Below are 23,580 nucleotides of genomic sequence, written 5' to 3'. Positions count from 1 at the left end.
GACAGAAGAAAAGAGAGAGAGAGAAAGAAAGAAAGAAAAAGAAAAGAGAGAGAAAGAAAGAAAAAGAAAAGGAAAGAAAAGAAAGAAAGAAAGAGAAAGAAAAGAATAGAATAGAATTTGGTGTCCATAAAATGTTTTGAGGCCCTATATCACAAAGAACTCTAATACTTTTTAGAAAAGGCAAGGTATTAAGACATCTTGATATAATATAAAAATATTATTATTGATACAGAGACAGAGTCATATTCACTGAAGTGTAAATTTCACCACATAGCTATGAGTTATAGGGCTGCATATAGAGTGGCCCATAATCATTTGGTCCTGAAAGGGTCATACGTTGGTAGAGAGATTGATGCAGGCAGATATTTCAATTTAATTTTTTCCAGTGACTGGGCTGGCTTATCGAATAAAAGAATTTGAATTCTTCATGCCCATCTAAAAATGGAACCTGGAATGTGAATTGACTTTCTGATTTGGCTTATACTATTAGTCATTCCCATGCATTAAAAATTAATGGTAGAAGAAAATCTAATAAATGATTCATGATTTTTTTTTTTTTTTGCTTGGGAAGAATTATTTCCTAATCTGAGTTCAATGATAGCTTTCATTTTAGCAATAGGAAAAAAAGTGCATGACAAATACTACTACTCATGCTTGATTTTTATTACTCATTCTGGTTACTTGAGTAACAAAAGAGGTTCCTTAAACACTCATACACAGAATTTCTCCTGTAGATATTTCAGGCATAGTTTTCTTCTGTTGCATAGTAGTCTGTGAAGAAACGTTAAATTAGGAAGAGAATTCAAAGAATTTCAAAGACTGAGCAACATCACATCACTGACATATTTACACTATTTAAGGAAACCTTTTTCTCCTTCCTTTTTTCAACCTGCTTTCTTAGGTTGAAAAAGAAATATTTTTATCCATGATATTTTGTTTTTGAAGATTACTGCCTGTGTACACATTTTTAGGCAAAATCTCAGCAACTCCTGGCCTATTGGATTTGACTCATTATGGATATAATCTAAAAGTTACCTTCGTTTTTAAGTTACTATATTTGTAAAGAACAATTCTGTAAATATAGAATCTCAGGATGAGTAAATGTAATATAAATCAGAACCTAGATAGAGTAACGTTATGTATATATCTATATAAGCATAACCCACATGTCTTCACTCTCTAACTATATTTAGGCTGTATTTTACATGTCTGAAGTTGAACATCATCTTTTCCATCTACACATTCAGTTTTGGTCAGATTTATTTTAATTTTCCTGGTCAACCAGGTTTGACAATTTAGAATAATTACTGGCTGTTCTTCATTCTCCAAAAATAATGGTCAACATATTGAGTGTTTATTCAGTTCCAAATTATATGTTAAGCCTTTACATAAAATATAACCTCACAAAAATTATTTTAAGTATGCACTGTTATTCACATTTTATAACTGGGGAAACAGTCTTATAGGGATTAAGTGACTTACCCAAGGTCACATAGTGGGGGAGCCAGGATGGGAAGCCAGGAATGCAATGCAAGAGCTTATGTGCTTAACTCATTTTTCTGTTCTACCTCTCAATAACACCATCATATTGATCTATAGATTCATTTATTCATTCATCTGTTAATTGATTCATTCATTCCACAAACGCTTTTTTAAAAAATTTTACTTTCCATTGCAACAAAATCCACATTCGACACAAACGCTTCTTAAGCAATCATTTTCAAATCAGAGACCGTAGACAGTGCTAGGAATTGATTAAGACAAGGTCCTTGCTCTAACAATTGAGGTAGCAAATTACATTAACGAAAAATTAAAGCATGATATAAGTGTTTTAGGAATGTTGTTTCTGTTCCTTTTTCCATAAATTTGGATGTTTTTACCTGCAAATAACTGAAAACCTCACTAATGAAATCTTAAACACTATGGAAATTTAATATCATATAGATAAATTTAGTTTGTTAATTTCAGGACCTCTTCAGGGGCTCAGTGATGTCATTAAAAATTGGAACACTTTTAGTTCTTCTGTTTCACTATCCATAGCATATCAGAGAGATCTGTCCTCATGCTCACAAAATGGCTGCTGTGGTAGCAACCAGCAAGTTCTCACATTACAGCATTTAAAACAGAAAGGAAAGAGATAAACAGAAAAGAGTGCTCTTTTTATATCTGCTCTCTCTTTTATTAAGGAAATTTTTTTTTTCACCAGAAGCATCCAACAGACTGCTCCTTATGTCTCAGTGGACAAAACTTGAGTCACATGCCCACCTCCGTAGCAATTTCTGACATAAGGGAACAGTACTTGGCACAATGCCTTCTAAACAAAATCAGAGTTCTGTTAGCAATGAAAAGTGTGGAAGGATGGCTAGCAGGTAGGCAACAATGGCCCTACCCCTCTTCCAATATGAGTGCCAAAACAGAGGTATATAGAAAGTGCTGTGAAAGCTTAAAGAAATGTTATACTCTGCCTAGGATAACCAGAGATAGCATTTTAGAGAATGTGACATTTAAGCTGGGGCCTTAAAGGATAGGTAAGAGTTTATCAGGTAAAGGACAAATATCTCAGAAATCAGGGCTGAGTGGACCTTAAAAAATGTTTAGTACAAATTCCATTCAACACTTGCATTTCCTTCATAGTCATTTCCAAATCTGACATACTCCTTTCTATGGCCTCCAGCCAACTCAGAGCCATTTAATGCCTAGTCTCCTTGCTTTGGCCAACAGTGATTAGACATGCTTAGGAGATCCAAGATAATATAAATACAAGAACCACATTTTTGCTAGCTGATTAAATGCTCTTTTGATCAAAAGAGATAACAAAAGACATAATAGAAACACTGTATAGGGCCTCAAATATCTTTTCCTTTTCCAGATACCTTTCTCCCTCTTCTCATCCTTCTCTTTTATTAACTATGTTATTCTCTTATTTTAGGGAATGCCAACACTGAAAAACTACAACTTACTTTGATTTTTCTGGTAGCACTGTAATAAAACTGTAGGACACCATGTGATAGAGACAAGAGCTCCACTTGCTCTTTATTCAGTATTAAAACTGTATTCATTATTGTTTTTTGTGTAACAAATTATCCCAAAACTTGGTAGCTTAAAACAAAAATAGGCCAGGCATGGTGGCTCACACCTATAATCCCAGCACTTTGGGAGGCTGAAGGGGGTGGATTACCTGAGGTCAGGAGTTCAAGACCAGCCTGGCCAACATGGTGAAACACTGTCTCTACCAAAAATACAAAAATTAGCCAAGTGTGGTGGCACGTGCTTGTAGTCCCAGCTACTCTGGAGACTGAGGCAGGAGAATTGCTTGAACGTGGGAGGCGGAGGTTGCAGTGAGCTGAGATTGTGCCATTGCACTCCAGCTTGGGCAACAGAGTGAGACTCCATCTCAAAAAAACAAAAAATAAATAAAAATAAAAACAAAAATAAACATTTATTGGCTGGGCACGGTAGCTCATACCTGCAATCCCGGCACTTTGGGAGGCCAAGGCGGGTGGACCACCTGAGGTCAGGAGTTCAAGACCAGCCTGGCCAACATGGTGAAACCTTGTCTCTACTAGAAATACAAAAATTAGCCAGGTGTGGTGGTGCAAGCCTATAATCCCACCTACTTGGGAGGCTGAGGCAGGAGAATCACTTGAACCCAGGAGGCAGAGGTTGCAGTGAGCTGAGATTGCGCCACTGCACACCAGCCTGGGTGACAGAGTGTGAGTCTGACTCCCAATAAAATAAAATAAAATAAAATAAAATAGGCTTGGCGTGGTGGCTCACACCTGTAATCCCAGCACTTTGGGAGTCCAAAGTGGGCGGATCATCTGAGATCAGGAGTTGGAGACCAGTCTGGCCAACATGGTGAAACTCTGTCTCCAATAAAAATACAAAAATTAGCATGTGTGGTGGTGGGTGCCTGTAATCCCAGCTACTTGGGAGGCTGAGGCAGGAGAATCACTTGAACCTGGTTCACTGCAACCAAGATCACGCCATTGCACTCCAGCCTGGGAAACACAGCACGACTCTGTCTCAAAAAATAAATAAAAAAGAATGACAATAAAATAAAATAAACATTTATCTTCTCATACAGTTTCTGTAATTCAGGAATTCAGGAGTAGCTTAGCTGGGTGTCTTTGGCTCAGGGTCTCTCATAAGGTTGTAATTAAGATGTCCGTTGGGGCTTCCATGACCTGCAGGGATGACTGGGGCTAGAGTATCTGCGTCCAATATGATCACTCTGATGGCTGTTGGCAGAGGCTGCGGTCCTCTCCATGTGACCTCTTTATAGGGTACCTGAGGTATTCTAAACAGGCAGGTTAACGTAGCAGAGAAAACATGGATTGTTAGAGGCTGATAGGATAACTAGATCACTATATAAAATGAACTTGGATCCCAATTTTGTATCATATGTAAAGGAAAATAGCATATAGATTAAAGATCTAAATATAAAAAGTAAAATTATAGAAGTAATAGAAAAAATATAAAAGAATGTCTTTAAGAACTTGGCGTGGGAAAGGATTTCTTAAACAAGATCCTAAAAGCACAAAATGTAAGGTGAAAAAATGATGAATTTGACCACATTAAGAATTTCTGTACAACAGAGGATATCAGAAACACGTTAATAGATGGGTCACAGACAAGAAGATATTTGCAATGTTTGAATATCTATAATAAATAGACTCTTGCAAATCAACATATAAAAAGCAGGAAACACAAAAATTAAATTGTAAGTGATTTGAATGTAAGTAAACATCACAGATAGGGAAAGCTAAAAGACTAAGTTTGTTTTATTATTTTTGTTTTGAGACAGGGTCTCACTGTTACTCAGGCTGTAGTGCATTGGCTTGATTTTGGCTCACTGCAACTTCCGCCTCCTGGGCTCAAGGGATCCTCCCACCTCAGCCTCCCGAGTAGCTGGGACTACAGGCTCGCCACCATGCCCGGCTGTTTTTCTTTTATTTATTTATTTAGTTATTTATTTATTTTTGGTATTTGTTGTATAGCTGGAGTTTCACCATCTTGTCCAGCCTGGTCTCGAACTCCGACTTCAAGGAATCCACCCACCATGGCCTCTCAAAGTGCTGGGATTACAGGCATGGGCAGCAGCACCCAGCCTAAAAGACTAAGTTTATGAAGAGGTGCTCAACCTATCCAATCATCGGAGAAGTGCAAATTATTTAAAAAAAAAAAACACCAGACACTTCTATGTACCAATAAGATTGGCAAAACTTACTGAGTTAAACCAAGTGCTGGTATGGGAGTGGGAAAAAGCAAATCCTCTTGTGCTGCTATTAGGAGTCTAAAGAGGAACAGCCATGTAGGAGTGAATCTGTCCTTTAGTGAAAGTGTATGTGCATGCCCATGACACAGCAATCCCACTCGTAGGTAGCTCTCCTGAGAAACTGTCAAACAAGTTTATAGGGCATATGTCCTTGACAATGCTGCTTCTAGTAAGAGCTCACTGGAGGCACCCTAGGAATCCATTATTAGAGGAATGGAGGAGTAAAAATTGAGCTTCATAAAGACAGAAAGCACTACTTGGGAGGACGAAGCAGAAGAATCGCTTGAGCCCGGGAGGCGGAGGTTGCAGTGAGCTGAGATTATGCCACTGCACTCCAGCCTGTGTGGCAGAGTGAGCATCTGTATCAAAAAAATAAAAATAAAAAAAGAAAGCAGATTAGTGATTTCTAGGGACACAGGTGGGGTGAGGAGTAAGGAGGAATGAGGACTACTAATGGATTTGAGGTTTCCTCTTGGGATCGTGAAATGCTCTGGAATCAGATAGTGGTGATCGTTTGACAATGCTGTGAACATACAAAAAACCACTAACTTGTACAATTAAAAACAAAGCTAGGCCTGCTGTGGTGGCTTATGTGTGTAATCCCAGCACTTTGGGAGGCCGAGGCGGGTGGATCACCTGAGGTCAAGAGTTTGAGACCAGCCTGGCCAACATGGCAAAACCCAGTCTCTACTAAAAATATAAAAAATTAGCTGGGCCTGGTAGAGGGCTCCTATAATCCCAGCTACTCAGGAGGCTGAGGCGGGAGAATGCTTGAACCCGGGAGGCAGAGGTTGCAGTGAGCCGAGATCGCACCACTGTACTCCAGCCTGGGCCACAGAGTGAGACTCTATCTCAAAAAACAAAAAAATAAATAAAATAAATAAATAAACTAAAAAAAGTAATGAACATACCCACTGTAGAAAAATACAGATAAGAAAAAAAAATGTGGAAAAGATAAGAAACAGATTGTATACATCTAAGAGGACATGGGTAAATTAAAACACAAATACATACATCCACCAAATACTGTACTCACTCCGTGATACATATGTAACTGACACATATTAAGCATATTAAAGTGGGTGCCTGGAGCATGAGGGTGAGGGAGAGTAGAATTAGAATAGGAACAGAAATGGTAAATGGAGGGAAAAATCATAAAATAATAAAATAAAACAGGAATGGGGATTGTAAAGCACAACAACGGTTCATCCAAAGATATCCATATACTAATGCTAGGAAGGTGTGAATACATTACCTTACTAGCAAAAGGGATTCCACAGCTGGGATTAAGATAAGGATTTTAAGATAGGAGGGCTATTGTGGATTATCTTGGGGGGTCTAATACAGTCACAATGGCCTTAAAAGGTGGAAAATGGAAATAGATGGGCCAAAGCAGGAAATGCAGGGATGGCAACAGAGGTCAGAGAGATGAAATTGTTGGCTTTGAAGAAGCAAAAGGTCTATGAGCCACGCAGCCTCTAGAAACTAAAAGTCAAGGAACAGATTGTTCCCTCGAGCCTCTAGAGGGTAAGTTGTCTTATGGATACCTTGGTTTTAGATCCATAAGGACCATTTCGAACGTCTCACCTTCAGAACTGTAAGATAATACATTTGTGGTATTCTAAGCCACTACATTTTGGTAATTTGCCACAACAGCAATAAGAAACTAGTACAAGAACTTGTGCAGACCAAAGAAAATGCTCTGTTGAAACTGTTGAAAATGATTAAATCAATTCTCTGCACCAGAAGTCCAAAAAGAGGAAAAAAAAAAGTCCCTCTACCCCCGAAAATTAGCGTTAGAGAGAATTAGCCCTTCCCCACCACACACACACACAAATTAGAATTGATAAATACCTCGTTTGTTCTAAGAATTAGCACGTAGTGGCAATTATAACCCCAAATTTCTTAAATATAAGTTTAATTAATTTAATTTCATAATGTTTTAAGGATACAAAATATTCCTTTTCCACCAATTACTCTGAATTGGTTCCTATTTGTATTAATCTGCATGGGCTGCTATACTGAAATACTGCAGGCGGGGTGGTTTAAACAACAGAAATTAATTTTTTCACTGAAGGTCTGGCAGGATTGGTTTCTAAAGAGGGCTCCCTTCCTGGTTTTTGGATGTCTGCCTTCTCACAGTGTCTTCACATGGCCTTTCCTTGGTGCATATTGGGGTTGCAGGGAGGAGAGCTGGAGTTTCATTTTATAAAGACGGGAATCCTATCAGGGCCCTATCCTTATGACCTCATTTTAACCTTAATTATTTCCTTAGAGGTCTCATCTCCAAATACAGCCACACTGGGGGTTAGGGCTTCAGCATATGAATTTTGGGAGGAAACATTCAGTCCATAACGCTGATTTAATAAGATCACATTCAGAACCTTCTTAGGAGACGTTGTTGTGAGTTTGGACAGTTATCATATGAATTTAAGATTTCTTTGTAAAAACGTAAGTTGTATAAGAAAAGAAGCCTCATTTGTCCTAGTCACTGTTGTATTCTTAGAGTCTAATACAGGGCTTGATACATTCTAGGGGTTCAGTAAACATTAACTGAATGAATAAATGAATAAATCAGTGAATGGAAACTCTCTTCCCGGCCTTAGTAATTGAGATTGTGCAGTCTTTTTTTTTTTTTTTTTTTTTTTTGAGACGGAGTCTCGCTCTGTCGCCCAGGCTGGAGTGCAGTGGCGCGATCTCGGCTCACTGCAAGCTCCGCCTCCCGGGTTCACGCCATTCTCCTGCCTCAGCCTCCCGAGTAGCTGGGACTACAGGCGCCCGCTACCACGCCCGGCTAATTTTTTGTATTTTTAGTAGAGACGGGGTTTCACCGTGTTAGCCAGGATGGTCTCGATCTCCTGACCTCGTGATCCGCCCGCCTCGGCCTCCCAAAGTGCTGGGATTACAGGCGTGAGCCACCGCGCCCGGCCTGTGCAGTCTTAAGAAAGAATTAATCCCAGAATTCTTTGCTGCACATTTCTATTAAGAAAGAGAAAGAAGAAAACAGAATGTATTAGTTTCCTAGGGCTTCTGTAACAAAGTACCGGAAACTGGGTGGCTTAAAATGACAGAAATTCACTCTCCCAGAGTTCTGGAGACCAGCAGTTTGAAATCAAGGTGTAGACAGGTTGGCTCTTTCTGGAGGCTCTGAGGAAAAATGCCTTCAATGCCTCTTTCCTAACTTCTGGTGGCTCCTGGCAATTCTTAGCATTCTTTGGCTCATAGTAGATACATCACTCCAATCTCTGCTTCCATCTTTACATGATCTTTTCTGCTGTATCCTCTCTTCTTCTTATAAGGACACCAATCATTGGCTTTAGTGTCCACTCAAATCCAGTATGATCCCATCTGGATTCTTAAATAATTACATCTCCAGAGACCGTATTTCAAATAAGGTCACATTCTAATCTTCTGGGTATGAATTTCTGGGGATGCTACTCAACCCACTACAAGGAATCAGATGAAAATGATTATTGCACATAGGTTTCCATCTTAACTACAGAAACAAATTAATAATAACTCCTGCTATAACTTATGTAAATCACCAAGGAAGCCTTTACTGAAATATATACCTTATGTTATTTAACAATTATTAGTGATGCCCTTCCATGAAGGATGAGAGAAGACAGCAAAAATCTGGTCGGGCGTGGTGGCTCACACCTGTAATCCCAGCACTTTGGGAGGCCGAGGCGAGCAGATCATGAGGTCAGGAGTATGAGACCAGCCTGGCCAATATGGTGAAACACGGTCTCTACTAAAAATACAAAAATTATCCAGACGTGGTGGCATGCGCCTGTAATTCCAGCTACTTGGGAGGCTGAGGCAGGAGAATCGCTGGTACATGGTAGGTGGAGGCTGCAGTGAGCAGAGATCATGCCACTGCACTCCAGCCTGGGCCACAGAGCAAGATTCTGTCTCAAATAAATAAATAAATAAATAAATAAATAAGTAAATAAATAAAAATTAGAAAGGAAATCTCTGATAAATTTAAAAAAATTAATTGTTTCCACTTTAAGAAACCACAAAAAGAAGAGACAAAGTAGAATGAAGAACTAAAGACCACAGCAGAAATCAACAAAAAGAAAACTGCAAAACTATAGAGAAAAGTAGTGAAACTTACAGTTGATTCCTTGAAAAGATCTTTGAAATTGATAACATTTTAGCCAAATGACCAAGAAAAAAAGAGAGAAGACAGAAATTACCAAAACTGGGAATAAAAGAGAAAGCATTCTGAACCCTACAGAAATTAAACGGCTTATAAAGGAATATTTTAACAACCTTATGCCAACAATTTGTCACCTTAGATGAAAGGGGCAAATTCATAAACAGAAATGATCAAAGTAGACTCAAAAAGAAATTATAAAATTTGCATAGATATATATCAGCAAAAAATGTTAAAATATTTACTAAATTATTTTAAAATTTTCTACAAAGAAAAATCTAGGCCTGGATGGTTTTACTTGGAACGGTATCAATATCTAAATAATTAGTAATACCAATCTAATGCAAATCTTTTCAAAAATAGAATAGAAGGGGACACCTTACAGTTCATTTTACCCTGATACTGGAAGCCACAGACAAAGATATCACAAGAAAACTATAGACCAATACTGCCCATGAATGTAAATGCTAAAATTCTTTAAATAACAGCAGGTTAGATCCAGTAATGTACACACTATTACCAAGTGCCGTCAGTTTATTACAGGAAGACACTTTAGCTTAACATCTGAATATCAATTAGTGTAATACACATATTAATAGAATAAAGCAGTGGTCAGCAAACTATAGTCCCTAGGCCAAATTTGGCATGACTTTTCTTTTTGCAAATACAATTTTACTGGAATAAAGCCAAGCCCCTTCATTTACAAATTGTTTATGATTGCTTTCTGCTACAAAAGCAGAGTTGATTGGTTACAACAGAGCTCATATGGCTCAAACCAAAAATATTTACTATATAGCCTTTTCTGGAAAATGTTGCTGACCCTTAAAAGAAAAAGCCATATAATCGTCTCAATAGACACAGACAAAGCATTTGATAAAATTGAACTACTATTCACCGTAGAATTCTCAATAAACTAGGAATAGAAGGAAACTTTCTTACTTTGATAAAAGGCAGCTACATAAACCTGTGTCTAACAACATGCTTAAAGGTGAATGACTGAATGCTTTCTTCCTAAGATTGGGTACAAGGCAAAATGATGTACACTCTCACTTCTATTTAACCTTGGACTGACGGTTCCAGCCAGTGCAATAAGGTAAGAAAATAAAAATACAAAAATAGACATACAACTAACTAAAAAGGAAATTTAGAAAACAATTACATTCACGATAGTATAAAGAGAATAAAGCATTCAGAAATAAAGTTAATGAAAGAAGTACAGGACAGTACACTGAAAATTACAAAACATTGTCAAAGGAAATTAAGACCTAAATAAATCAAGGTATGTTCCATGTTTGTGAATAGGAAAGTTCAGTATCTTCAAGGTGTCAGTTTTCCCAAAATTGATCCATAGATTCAATGCAATTCCTATCTAAGTGTCATTAGGGTTTGCTTTTCTAAAGAAAGAAAAATTGGTAAGAGGATCCTAAAATTTATCGTTTGAATCCAAAGGACCAAGAATAGCCAATATGATTTTGTAAAACAACAAAGTTCAAGGACTTACACGATTTCAAAATTTCAAAATTTACCATAAAACTACAGTAATCAAGACTGTGGTATTGACATAAAGATAGGTATATAGCTGGGCATGGTGGCTTATGCTTTTAATTCACCCTGGGCAACACACTAAGACCCCATCTGGAAGAAAAGGAAAAAAATAGATATTGTAAACCAAAAATAAAATTCTAAGTGGATCTCTCCTCAGGGGTCAGGGCATTTTATTTTATTTATTTTTTTGAGACAGGGTCTCACTCTGATGCCCAGGCTGGAGTGCAATGGCACAACTTCAGCTCACTGAAACCACTGCTTCCTGGACTCAAGTGATTCTCCAGCCTCAGCCTCCTGAATAGTTAGGATTACACACACAGGCCACCACACCTGGCTAATTTTTTTTTTTTCCCTGAGATGGAGTCTCACTCTGTCATCCAGGCTGGAGTGCAGTGGCACTATCTCGGCTCACTACAACCTCCACCTCTTGGGCTCAAGCAACTCTCCTGCCTTAGTCTCCCAGGTAGCTGGGATAACAGGAGTGTGCCACCATACGCAGCTAATTTTCGTATTTTTAGTAGAGATGGGTTTTCGCCATGTTGGCCAGGCTGGTCTCGAACTCCTGACCTCAGGTGAATTGCCTACCTCTGCCTCCCAAAGGGTTGGGATTACAGACATGAGACACCGCACTCAGCCATGCAAAGATTTTCAAAGTACCAAAAAAATGGTTTTGCACCTCAGCCCAACACCTTCCTCAATGTTTTCTTTTTTCTTTTTCTGTTTTTTTCCCCCAGATGGAGTTTTGCCTCTTGTTGCCCAGGCTGGAGTGCAAAGATGCAATCCTAGCTCACTGCAACCTCCGCCTCCTGGGTTCAAGCAATTCTGCCTCAGCCTCCCAAGTAGCTGGGATTACAGGCACGTGCCACCACACCTGGCTAATTTTTGTACTTTTTTTTTTAGTAGAGATGTGGTTTCATCATGTTGGTCAAGCTGGTCTCAAACTCTGGACCTCAAGTGATCCACCTGCCTTGGCCTCCCAAAGTGCTGGGATTACAGGTATGAGCCACCATGCCCTGCCCCTCAAGGTTCTCAACGAGTCAGTGAAAGAGAAAATTTTCTTTGGGGAGGTGCTCAAGTGCTTTACAATTTCCACCTTTCTCCCTCACAAAGGGATGCTCCCCACTTCAATATAAGCTCAAGAGCCTGAACTATGTCCTCTGACATCTCTGAGGCCCAAAGTTCTATATCAAATACAAACCAGAAATAAACGAAAGTTGAGACTAGCCAACTAACTGCCTGTCTGATAAAGAGGTGTCTACCTAGGGACAGCTTACACTACCTGGATCTGTGAAGGCACAGTATGCACATTTCATAGAGAACTGGCCTGCTGTCTTTTTTTTTTTTTTTTTTTTTTGGAGAAAGAATCTCGCTGTGTCACCTAGCCTGAAGTGCAGTGGCACAATCTTGGCTCACTGCAATCTCTGCCTCCCAAGTTCAAGTGATTCTCCTGCCTCAGCCTCCCAAGTATATGGGATTACAGGTGCCCACCACAAGGCCTGGCTCATTTTTGTATTTTTGGTAGAGACAGGGTTTCACAATGTTAGCCAGCCTGGTCTTGAACTCCTGACCTCAAGTGATCTGCCCTGTGCCCCCCAAGTGCTGGGATTACAGGCATAAGCCAAGGCACCCAGCCAGTTTTTGAAACGTAAGTTCTGTCTCCAGTTTCCCATTTTTACTAAAGACAAATCACGGTAAGACTGATTTGCTTTATTATGCTTGGTCTGATTATTTGTATAAAGTGCAGCAAAAATAATTATTTTTTACATAATCTCTTTTTAAATTGGCTTTGATGGAACTCTGTTCCATAGAAGATATCTTAGATAAGACTTTTTTAGAGCTGAGCCCATGGGTTTGTACCCTCAAATACCTATGAGTTGAGTAAATTCCTCTCCTCTTGTGGTCCCAAGATAACTTGGGGATCCTGGACCTGTCAGAAAGTGACATTTTTGTACTTACCATAGGTCAGAAATGCTGTACAGGGACTGCTGTAGGCAAGGTCTGAGGCCAGTTCCCCCAGGGGCTTTTATTGGCTTTACAAGTCAAGTTTGATTCCTTAAAGGAAAACACCCCATTCCAGTCAAAGCGTTGGCAAAATAATCAGTGTTTCCAATTTGTCCTGTTGCAAAAGAAAACAGATTCTTATTGCACTTATGCAAATAACTATATTGTCATAATGTAAGAATACTCACAAATAATTTCCAAATTCTGGAGAAATTAGGTAGAGAGAAACAAATATGCTTCAAATGTTATTCACAGCAATATACTTTACTCAATTGCTACAAGCTGCAAGCAGCTCAAAAGAAAAGTTTCTTTGACTCTGAAAAACAAAACAAAGGATCAGCAGCATTTTAAGCAAAGTTAAAAAGATTAGTCCTCTATTGGTTCAGTCAATTCAGTTAACTCCTGTTCTGCTTGATATTCACAAACATTTCAGCTCTCCATGAGAGTTCTGAAATTGTTTTGTTTTACTGTCACAATTTTCAAAGTTATCAGAAACCTGCATTTAAGAACCCCTGTTAGAGTTCTATAGTTGATAACAAACCATCTTTTGAAGAGGATTAAAAGAAGACAACAATTGTGTGTGGATGATAAAAAGTCTTAGGACAGCCACTATTAAAGTCACAATCGATAAGGAAATTTGGTTCCTTCTGTGGCATATAATGATTTTATGTAACAATTATAATTACTCATAACATACACTAAGTCATATCAGAATTATGAGGTTTTTTATAATTGTGGAAGACACACCAATAACACATTTACACAAATACAGCCCAAAGAAATCCAAACACCATTTTACATTTGATAATGCTTCCTGAATGATTTTTGTATCAAATAAGCCAAATGTCACTGTTGCATTAGAGCATTATTGATAACAAACCCAATTCTTTATAAAACCTTATAGGCAAACGTATTCAATCTTAATCAGTTTGACAACAAAGTAAAATTTTCACAAACCTTTTATAACCCTTTACAAATTTTTGTTAAAGAGCGGATCATAAGCAGATTTTTGCTCTAAGAACATGGTGAAACCCCATCTCTACTAAAAATACAAAAAAATTAGCTGGGCATGGTGGCGCGAGCCTGTAGTCCCAGCTACTTGGGAGGCTGAGGCAGAAGAATTGCTTGAACCCAGGAGGTTGCAGTGAGCCAAGATCACACCACTGCACTCCAGCCTGGCGACAGAGCCAGATTCTGTCTCAAAAAAAAGAAAAAAAGCTACAACAACAACAACAACAACAAAAAACCCACAACCTGTTGTGCTTTTATTCCAATGTTTTATTTGCAGAAAAATTGAATACCCCTTTAACTTTAGCCAATATGTACACACACAGAATTTCTTACAATTAATTTTCCACAACTTTCCATAACTTGCTTAAAACTTCAGCTTTATTCTACCTAACTTAAAACAATCCTTTAACCCTTTAATCTAGGCAAGAAAATTTAGTCACATGACTTCTTATAATCTTTTACCAAAAAAACACATTTCACTTTCCCTACACACCTTACATGTAGAACTACTTCTTCAATAGTCTCAATTACATGTTACAATGATAACTTTCAGCAATTATGACTTTTGGTGAAAACCCTGGTTAGTAAGCAATTTTAACTATGTACTAGGTGTGGAGCCTAGGACCTCAACAGAAGTGCAGATAAGGTCTGACTTTTTCTAGCATTGCTAGGGGGTATGGCTAACACCACATATCCCTAGACCTTATCTGGAATTTAATGTCTTCAAGGTAGGTAAATTGAACAATTTTCAAAAGTCAAAGAAGCAGTTTATGACCTTAAAGCATTTAGCAAACCTAATATCTGGCCTGCATAATTTAGGACAAATGTTTACATTTTTAAAGGTATTTTTATTTTACTAATAATCTTTAAAACTGTATTTATTTCCCTAAGGTTACTTAAGTCACATGAACTAAATAAAGGGCATTACACTTTTTACTTTTCTCACAAAATATTTGATTTAAGCACTTAATTATTATAATTTTTTCTTTTTAGATGGAGTCTTGCTCTGTCACCCAAGTTGGAGTGCAATGGCACAATCTGTGCTCACTGCAACCTCTGCCTCCTGGGTTCAAGCGATTCTCCTGCCTCAGCCTCCTGAGTAGCTGAGATTACAGTGTGTGCCACCACACCCGGCTAATTTTTTGTATTTTTAGTAGAGACAGGGTTTCACCATGTTGTCCAGGCTGGTCTCAAACTCCTGAACTCGTGATCCACCCACCTCATCCTCCCAAAGTGCTGAGATTACAGGTGTTGGCTACCATGTCTGGTGCACTTAATTATTTTTAAGCCAATTAATCAAAGCTCTTTCATATGTAAACATCACACACATAATACATATAAATACATAGACAAGTCTGGGTGCGGTGGCTCACGCCTGTAATCCCAGCACTTTGGGAGGCCGAGGCGGGTGGGTCACCTGAGGTCAGGAGTTTGAGACCAGCCTGGCCAATACAGTGAAATTCCACCTCTACTAAAAATACAAAAATGAGCTGGGCATGGTGGTAGGTGCCTGTAATCCCAGCTACTTGGGAGGCTGAGGCAGGAGAATCACTTGAACCCGGGAGGCAGAGGTTGCAGTGAGCCAAGATTGCGCCATTGCACTCCAGCCTGGGCAACAAGAGCGAACCTCCACCTCAAAAATAAAAAAATGTATAAACAGTTAGATGATAAACAACTCTTTCCCTAAGCCATGAATTGAGCCCTGAACCTGGGCCACCACTGTGAAAAGAGAAAGCAGAGCCACATGGTTAGGTTACAAGGTCAAGCTCCCAAGGACATACAAGACAAGAGGGAAACCTCACCCAGTTTTTTTCAGGGACCTGCAGCAAAGTTCGTAACTGACCAGTTTGCTAGGCCATCTTGAACAGCAGGCTTATAGGTGTCCTAAGCCCATGTTCTATCCTAAGGTACCCCTGCTTATGACAGAACAATACAGAACAACACACAAAATGCACCAGATTGACTACAGCTTAAGACTAGCCTCACAAATCCTTTCTTCCATTACTTTGCAGGAAACAGTGATTTTTACCATTCCTACAACCAGTTTGCACAGAGAGAGAGAAAGAGAGGAAAGCATTGCTTGAGGCAAGGTGGGGAAGGTGAGGCACTCAGGGAAGCCAGAGAAAGACCCACCCATTGCCGCAACTGAAAAGTTCAGGCGGCCTCTTCTCGGTACTGAAGGGATCTTTTCCAGCAGTCCCATCAGCTCTCAAGTGTCCCCTTTAGGGGAAGAAAAAGCTCCCTGTGTCCCACGATCTTGTACATGCCTAACCCTGTCACCTACAGCTGTCAGCAAAGAGTACAAGGCAGAGTATTTCAAAGAGAATAGCAGTTAACATCCCGTAGTGCCAAACCTGTTCTTAGCCAAAAGGGACTTTAACGAAAGGGGCCTCTAACACCCGAAATCTTAGAAGGGACTCTAACCCTCCTAAGTCAGGCCTCTAACCCAAGGATGGTCAAGTGTCCTTGCCTTTTATTAAGAGGGGCCTCTAACCCACTCTGTCTTAGGAGAGGCTCTAATTCTTCTAAGTTGGGCCTCTGACCCAATCCCATTCTTTATCTGGGTACCCCACCACTTGCCCAAAGTCGTCCAATCAGTGCTGCAGTCTATTTCCTTTGGGATGGGAGTCTCCTCAGTGTCATGCCTTCAGGGTTCGCCAGAAAGATGTTACTAGACCCTACCACATACCCAAAGTTAGCCTTTGGGTTGGGGTTTTCCACAGTATAGTCCATTCTGTGTCAACAGAAAGATGTTACAGGACCCCACCACTTACCCAGGGTTTCCGCACTAAATTCCCATCTGGGTCACCAGAAAGATGTTACAGGAAAGGGGTCCAGATCCAGACCCCAAAAGAGGGTTCTTGGATCTCCCACAAGAAAGAATTCAGGGCGAGTCCCTAAAGTGAAAGCAAGTTTATTAAGAAAGTAAAGGAATAAAATAATGGCTACTCCATAGACAGAGCAGCCCCAAGGGCTGCTGGTTGCCCATTTTTATGGTTATTTCCTTTTTAGACCATATAGGGTAACTTCCTGACATTGCCATGAAATCTGAAAACTGTCATGGTGTGTCCAGAATTGGTGGGTTCTTGGTCTCACTGACTTCAAGAATGAAGCCATGGACCCTCGCGGTGAGTGTTACAGTTCTTAAAGGCTGCGTGTCCGGAGTTTGTTCCTTCTGATGTTCAGATGTGTTCGGAGTTTCTTCCTTCTGGTGGGTTCGTGGTCTTGCTGGCTCAGGAGTGAAGCTGCAGACCTTCCCAGTAAGTGTTACAGCTCTTACGGCGGCGCGTCTGGAGTTGTTCATTCCTCCCGGTGGGCTCGTGGTCTCGCTGGCTTCAGGAGTGAAGCTGCAGACCTTCGAGGTGAATGTTACAGCTCATAAAGGCAGTGTGGACCCGAAGAGTGAGCAGTAGCAAGATTTATTGCAAAGAGCGAAAGAACAAAGCTTCCACAGTGTGGAAGGGGACCCCAGCAGGTTGCCACTGCTGGCTCAGGCAGCCTGCGTTTATTCTCTTATCTGGCCCCACCCACATCCTGCTGATTGGTAGAGCCCAGCGGTCTGTTTTGACAGGGCACTGACTGGTGCGTTTACAACCCCTGAGCTAGACACAAAAGTTCTCCACTTCACCACCAGATTAGCTAGATACAGAGTGTCAACTGGTGCATTCACAAACCCTGAGCTAGATGCAGGGTGCTGATTGGTGTGTTCACAAACCTTGAGCTACATACAGAGTGCCAATTGGTGTATTTACAATCCCTGAGCTAGACATAAAGGTTCTCCAAGTCCCCACCAGACTCAGGAACCCAGCTGGTTTCACCCAGTGGATGCCGCACTGGGGCTGCAGGTGGAGCTGCCTGCCAGTCCCGCGTGGTGCGCCTGCACTCTTCAGCCCTTGGGTGGTCGATGGGACTGGGCGCCGTGGAGCAGGGGGCGGCGCTCATCGGGGAGGCTGGGGCCGCACAGGAGCCCACGGAGTGGGTGGGAGCCTCAGGCATGGCGGGCTGCAGGTCCCCAGCCCTGCCCTGCGGGAAGGCAGCTAAGGCCCGGCGAGAAATCAAGCACAGCGCCTGTGGGCTGGCACTGCTGGGGGACCCAGTACACCCTCCGCAGACGCTGGCCTGGGTGCTAAGCCCCTCATTGCCCAGGGCCAGCAGGGCCGGCCGGCTGCTCCCAGTGAGGGGCCTGCCAAGCCCACGCCCACCTGGAACTCCAGCTGGCCCGCAAGCGCGCGTGCAGCCCCGGTTCCCGCTTGCGCCTCTCCCTCCACACCTCCATGCAAGCTGAGGGAGCCGGCTCCCATCTTGGCCAGCCCAGAAAGGGGCTCCCACAGTGCAGCGGTGGGCTGAAGGGCTCCTCAAGTGCCGCCAAAGTGGGAGCCCAGGCAGAGGAGGCGCCGAGAGCGAGCGAGGGCTGTGAGGACTGCCAGCACACTATCACCTCTAAATGGCACTGGTGGGAGTGTAGCAGTGAGGATGACAAGAGGTCATTCTGGTTGCCATCTTGGTTTTGGTGGGTTTTAGCTGGCTTCTTTATTGCAATCCGTTTTGTCAGCAAGGTCTTTATGACCTGTATTTTGTGCCAGCCCCCTCTCATCCTGTGACTTAGAATACCTTAACCATCTGAGAGTGCAGCCCAGTAGATTTCAACCTCATTTTACCCAGCACCTACTCGAGATGGAGTTGCTCTGGTTCACACACCTCTGACAGCTTAATTTATTTGTCTGCCTCTTTTATTAGCTTTTGCTCATGCACACAGTTGACTCTCCCATTTAAACCTTAGTACTGTGGTTCTCAAAGCAGGGTATGGGGATGGACACTCTTAGAGAGTCGGCTAGGTTAAAACTATTTTCATAATAATCCTAATGCAATATTTGCTCTTTTCACTTCGTTCTCTTGTGAGTGTAATGTGGGGGAAAAATACCGTTTTTATCCCCCCATAAAAATGTGTTACCACATAATGGTTTTATTATTGTTTTAAATTAGTTGATAGCTATTTTTAAAATTTCAGTTTTTATTTATAACATAGTAAATATTGATAGACAAAATCCAAATGAACAAAAGCTCTTTGGGGATCTTCAGTAGTTTTTATGGATATAAAGAGTTTTTGAGATTAAAAAAAAGTTTAAAAATCATTGCCCTTGTCTGTCTGCCAGGTATAAGAACTCCTGTTGACCACATTTGATACCACAGGATTAGACAATGAATTGGAGTTGGTCTTCTTTGAGTGATAACTTGTCTTGACTGCAAAAATCATCTACGTCAAGATAAACTATAGCTTTTGGCCAGAATGTCATTTAGAAATTCAGCAAATGTTAATACAGGATTTCTTTTTGTTTTTCTTGGTGATGTTTAATGGAAACAAACACAACCCTAGTAAAAGGAGAAGCATAAATATGGAAAAGATTTGGAAGAGTGTCCAGCATAAGAGTAAGCCCTTAACACGGGTAGTGATTATTACTGTTTTATTATTACCCTATCACAGTCGCTATTCATTTATTTATTCAACAAGTATTTATTGAGTACTACATGCCAGGCTCAGTGGTCTGCATTGCGGATTCAGTGATGGGCAAAACACAAACAGTTCTGCCTTCAAGGACTTCATAGTCAAGTGGGAGAGGCAGTGGAATCAACACATTAAAAATTCTAATTACAAATTGTGTTAAGCAAACGAAGTGACAGAGGTATAAGTAGACCAAGATTTGATCTGATTTTCAGAGTCAGTAAAAGCTTCTCTGAATGGCCGGGCGCGGTGGCTCATGCCTGTAATCCCAGCACTTTGGGAGGCAGAGGCGGGCAGATCATGAGGTCAGGAGATCAAGACCATCCTGGCTAACACAGTGAAACCCCGCCTCTACTAAAAATACAAAAAATTAGCCGGGCGTGGTGGCGGGCGCCTGTAGTCCCAGCTACTCAGGAGGCTGAGGCAGGAGAATGGCGTGAACCCCGGAGGCGGAGCTTGCAGTGAGCCGAGATCGCGCCACTGCACTCCAGCCTGGGCGACAGAGCGAGACTCCGTCTCAAAAAAAAAAAAAAAGCTTCTCTGAAGAAGTCCCAGTTGAGCTGCATTGAAAAATGTGTAGGAGGAATTAAGGAGACAAAGGAAAGGGTGGCACGCTGAGCATGTTTAAAGACCCTTCAGTAGAAAGAGAATGATGTGGGGCCAATGTGGCTGAAACCCAAAGACTCAAGGCTAGAGTGGTAACTGTTTAATGGCAAAAACCACAATTATGTTTGCACCAACCTAGCAGTAGTAGTAGTAGGTAGTAGTAGTAGGTTAGATCCCAAGCCATTTGGGGATTTTAAGGCTTTACCAAGGATTTTAGACTTTTCTCACATATCAGTGGGCAGCCATGGAAAGAAAGCTTTAGGAAAAGTGTGACAACCTTAGATTTGTATTTTCAAAAGATAGCTGGAGTGTGGTGGGGCAAGGCTGACAAACAGGGAGATTATTTACAGGGCCTCGGCAGTATCCAGGTGAATGATGGTGGGAGCCTGGAACAGGGTAATGGCAGTGGAGACCCAAAGGAGTGGATGAATTTGGGATGTATAATATTTTGGAAGTAGGGCCACAGGGCCTGGCGATTAATTGAAAGCTTAACTAGCACAAGAACCGCACAAAGTCGAAGACTCTTCCCAGCAAGATCAGCTAATGGGTTATTGATAAGTTGCAAAACCTTCCCCATGCTCCCTTGGCAAAGATTCAAAAGCCCTGGTGATACTCAGGGCCGACAGATTACTCAGGCCGCACAAAGCCCGTGCACAAGGCCGTGCGCGTCTTGAGACCCAAGACTTTATTCCCTGGAGGTCAGCGGACTGGAAGCACAACGTGTCTTGGACAACGCCATTGTCACAGCTCCCGGCGGGGAAAGGATGATTAAAGACAACGGCCGGGAGAGAACTCCACAAGAGAGGGAAAGTCAGAGCGAAAACCGGCAACCCGTCCTGAGGCTCCCGCCATCACGGGTGATTTGAGGACTCAGCACGAGGCGAGAGGCGAGAGCATGGGCTGGGAAGAGCCACAAAACCCGCCTGTGATTGGCCCGGATGGGGGTATCGGTCGCTTGTGATTGGGTGACGCCGAGACATAGAACTGCGTTTTGAACCACGTAGGGTTCTGGGTAGCAAAGGCCTTGCAAGGGTCTTAACCGAAAGCGGGAGGGGGAAGGTCGCCAACAAACGGCTGAGCTCACAATCCGGGCCGGGGCGTCCCCCTCCCCCATGGAGAGAGCTAGGCCGAAGCCGCCGCCTCAGCCGCACCCTTTGAGTCCCGCTCCGTCCCTGCTGCCGGTCGAGGGCACCTCCTTTTGGGCAGCGGCCGTGGAGACCCCTCCGTCGCCGCCCACGCTGTGCGCGGCCGCCATTGCGACCGTGGCCTCCTCGGGTAGGGAGGCTTTGGTGCCGTGTGCGGCGCAGCAGCTGCTGGAGGTGAAGCTGGAGCAGGTGTTGCTGCTACCACAGCCCCACGCTCCTGGCAAGGGCGCCGCTTCCTCTCCCAGCGGCAGTTCAGGCCCGACCTGCGGCTCCTGCCGCCGCCGGTCTATTCCGAGGGCGCCCCCTGTAGGCCCGAGTTACACCCGGTGCAGCCCCGGGCGCTGCACGTCAAGGCCAAGAAGCAGGAGCTAGGGCCTTGCCTGGACGCATCGGTGAGGCCTCGGGGGGCCGTGGAGACCGGTCGTAGCGCCTCCAGGGCGGTCAAGTTGGAAGGCCTCGGGCCGGCCCTCGACTACTTCCGAGGGAACGAGAAGGGCAAGCTGGAGGCGGAAGAGGTCATGAGGGACGCGATGCAGGGCGGGGAAGGCAAAAGCTCGGCGGCCATCCGAGAAGGTGTGATCAAAACGGAGGAACCCAAGAGACTCCTCGAGGACTGCAGGCTCGGCGCGGAGCCCGCGTCCAATGGCCCGGTTCGTGGCAGCGCGGAGGTCATCTTGGCCCCAACGTCCGGTGCCTTCGGGCCGCACCAGCAAGACCTCAGGATCCCTCTGGACTCTCCACACTGCTTCCCCTGGGGCCCGGATCCAGTTTCAGGAAGCTCCGCCTTCAGAGCTGATAAGATTGACCAAGGTTCCCCTGACACCAGTGCCTATTAAAATGCAGTCCCTACTGGAGCCTTCTGTAAAAATTGAAACCAAAGATGTCCCCTCACTGTGCTGCCCTCAGATGCAGGTATTAGACAGCAGGGGAGTCTGGTTTTCAAAACTGCGCCTGTGTTGCCCCATAGGGTATATCAGCAGTTCCCAAGTCTAAACTACAAAAGTAAAGTAATGGAACTGATTCTTTTCAGGGTAGTCTGCACAGGTATCACTTCTGATCGACTTGTACATATAGCAGTAAAATACACGAACGCCTTCAAAATTCTCAAGTATTTTTTTAAAAATCAATTTTAAGGCCTACTATTTAGATAGGACTAATTTTTGTGCACAAAAATAGTAGTATTCTTGATAGACATTTTCCTGATCCTCTGCCTAGAAATTGGGGCCTTTAGTCTCCCTGCTCTGTTATGTGGCTTCATGGCGAGGTGTACTCTTGGGCCAAGTGACAGGATGAAGAGAGAAAAAAGGCAATCGAGATTTTCCTCTTCCACTTTTCAGAACGCAGATCCTTTGGTCAGATAAAAGGATTCTGCTCTTTCAGAGTTTTAGGTGCTTTTCTGGTCGCTACTGATACTGCTGCTACCAAAAAAAATTATTTTTTCTTTTTTTTTTTTCTTGAGACAGAGTCTCACTCCGTCGCCAGGCTAGAGCGGCGCTCGGCTCACTGCAACCTCCAACTCCCTGATTCAAGCGATTCTCCTGCTTCAGCCTCCCGAGTAGCTGGGATTACAGCACGTGCCTCCAAGCCCAGCTAATTTTTTATTTTTAGTAGAGACGGAGTTTCACTGTGTTGGCCAGGATGGTCTCAATCTCCTGACCTCCTGACCTCCTGATCTGCCTGCCTCGGCCTCCCAAAGTGCTGGGATTTCAGGTGTGAGCCACTGCACCTGGCCAAAAAACATTATTTTTTTCTAGAGATAGAGTCTCACTTTGTTCCCCAGGCTGGTCTCAAACCTCTGGCCTCAAGTGATCCTCCTGCTTCAGCCTCCCGAAGTGCTGGGATTACAGGCATGAGCAACCGCACCAGCCCTGTTAATATTTCAGAGTCCTCAGATGGCTGCTTCATGCATCCTGTCCAGGGCTTTTAGTTTCAGCCAGTGGGAGAGACAGACTATGCTTACCCTATCTTACTTAGAACTAGAACCCCAAGAAATTTATTTATTTATTTACTTATTTATTTATTCATTTATTTTTTGAGATGGAGTTTCTCTCTTTTTGCCCAGGCTGGAGTGCAATGGCACACTCTTGGCTTACTGCAACCTCTGCCTCCTGGGTTCAAGCGATTCTCCCGCCTCAGCCTCCCGTGTGGCTGGGATTACAGGCACATGCCACCATGGCTGGCTAATTTTGTATTTTTAGTAGAGACAGGGTTTCACCATGTTAGCCAGGCTGGTCTTGAAGTCCTGACATCAGGTGATCTGCCCGCCTCTGCCTCCCAAAGTGCTAGTATTACAGGCACGAGTCACTGTGCCTGGCTGAAAGTTATTTATTTA

At 42.6% G+C, this 23,580-nt stretch overlaps 1 protein-coding gene and 1 pseudogene across 3 annotated transcripts in view; one reads left to right on the top strand and one right to left on the bottom strand.

Moving 5' to 3' along the window:
• THG1L (tRNA-histidine guanylyltransferase 1 like) overlaps positions 1–15,921 on the bottom strand; it is a 43,942-nt gene extending 28,021 nt beyond the window's left edge. For 2 of the 3 annotated variants that reach the window (XM_054684757.2, XM_054684756.2), the window contains exons 1-2: positions 15,800–15,918; positions 12,942–13,101 (exon numbers count right to left, since the gene is read on the bottom strand). The gene's annotated coding sequence lies outside the window, so the exon portion shown is untranslated. Of the gene's footprint in view, positions 1–12,941; positions 13,102–15,799 lie in introns of all 3 variants that reach the window. The other variant, XM_518066.8, reaches the window with a different exon arrangement.
• Positions 15,922–21,119: 5,198 nt separating this feature from the next.
• LOC134810121 (transcription factor SOX-30-like) lies at positions 21,120–22,400 on the top strand (annotated as a pseudogene).
• The last annotated feature ends 1,180 nt before the right edge of the window (positions 22,401–23,580 follow it).

This window comes from Pan troglodytes, chromosome 4 (genome assembly GCF_028858775.2).
Source record: "Pan troglodytes isolate AG18354 chromosome 4, NHGRI_mPanTro3-v2.0_pri, whole genome shotgun sequence".
Taxonomy (NCBI): Eukaryota; Metazoa; Chordata; class Mammalia; order Primates; family Hominidae; genus Pan; species Pan troglodytes.
This window is presented reverse-complemented; position numbering and strand designations above follow the sequence as displayed.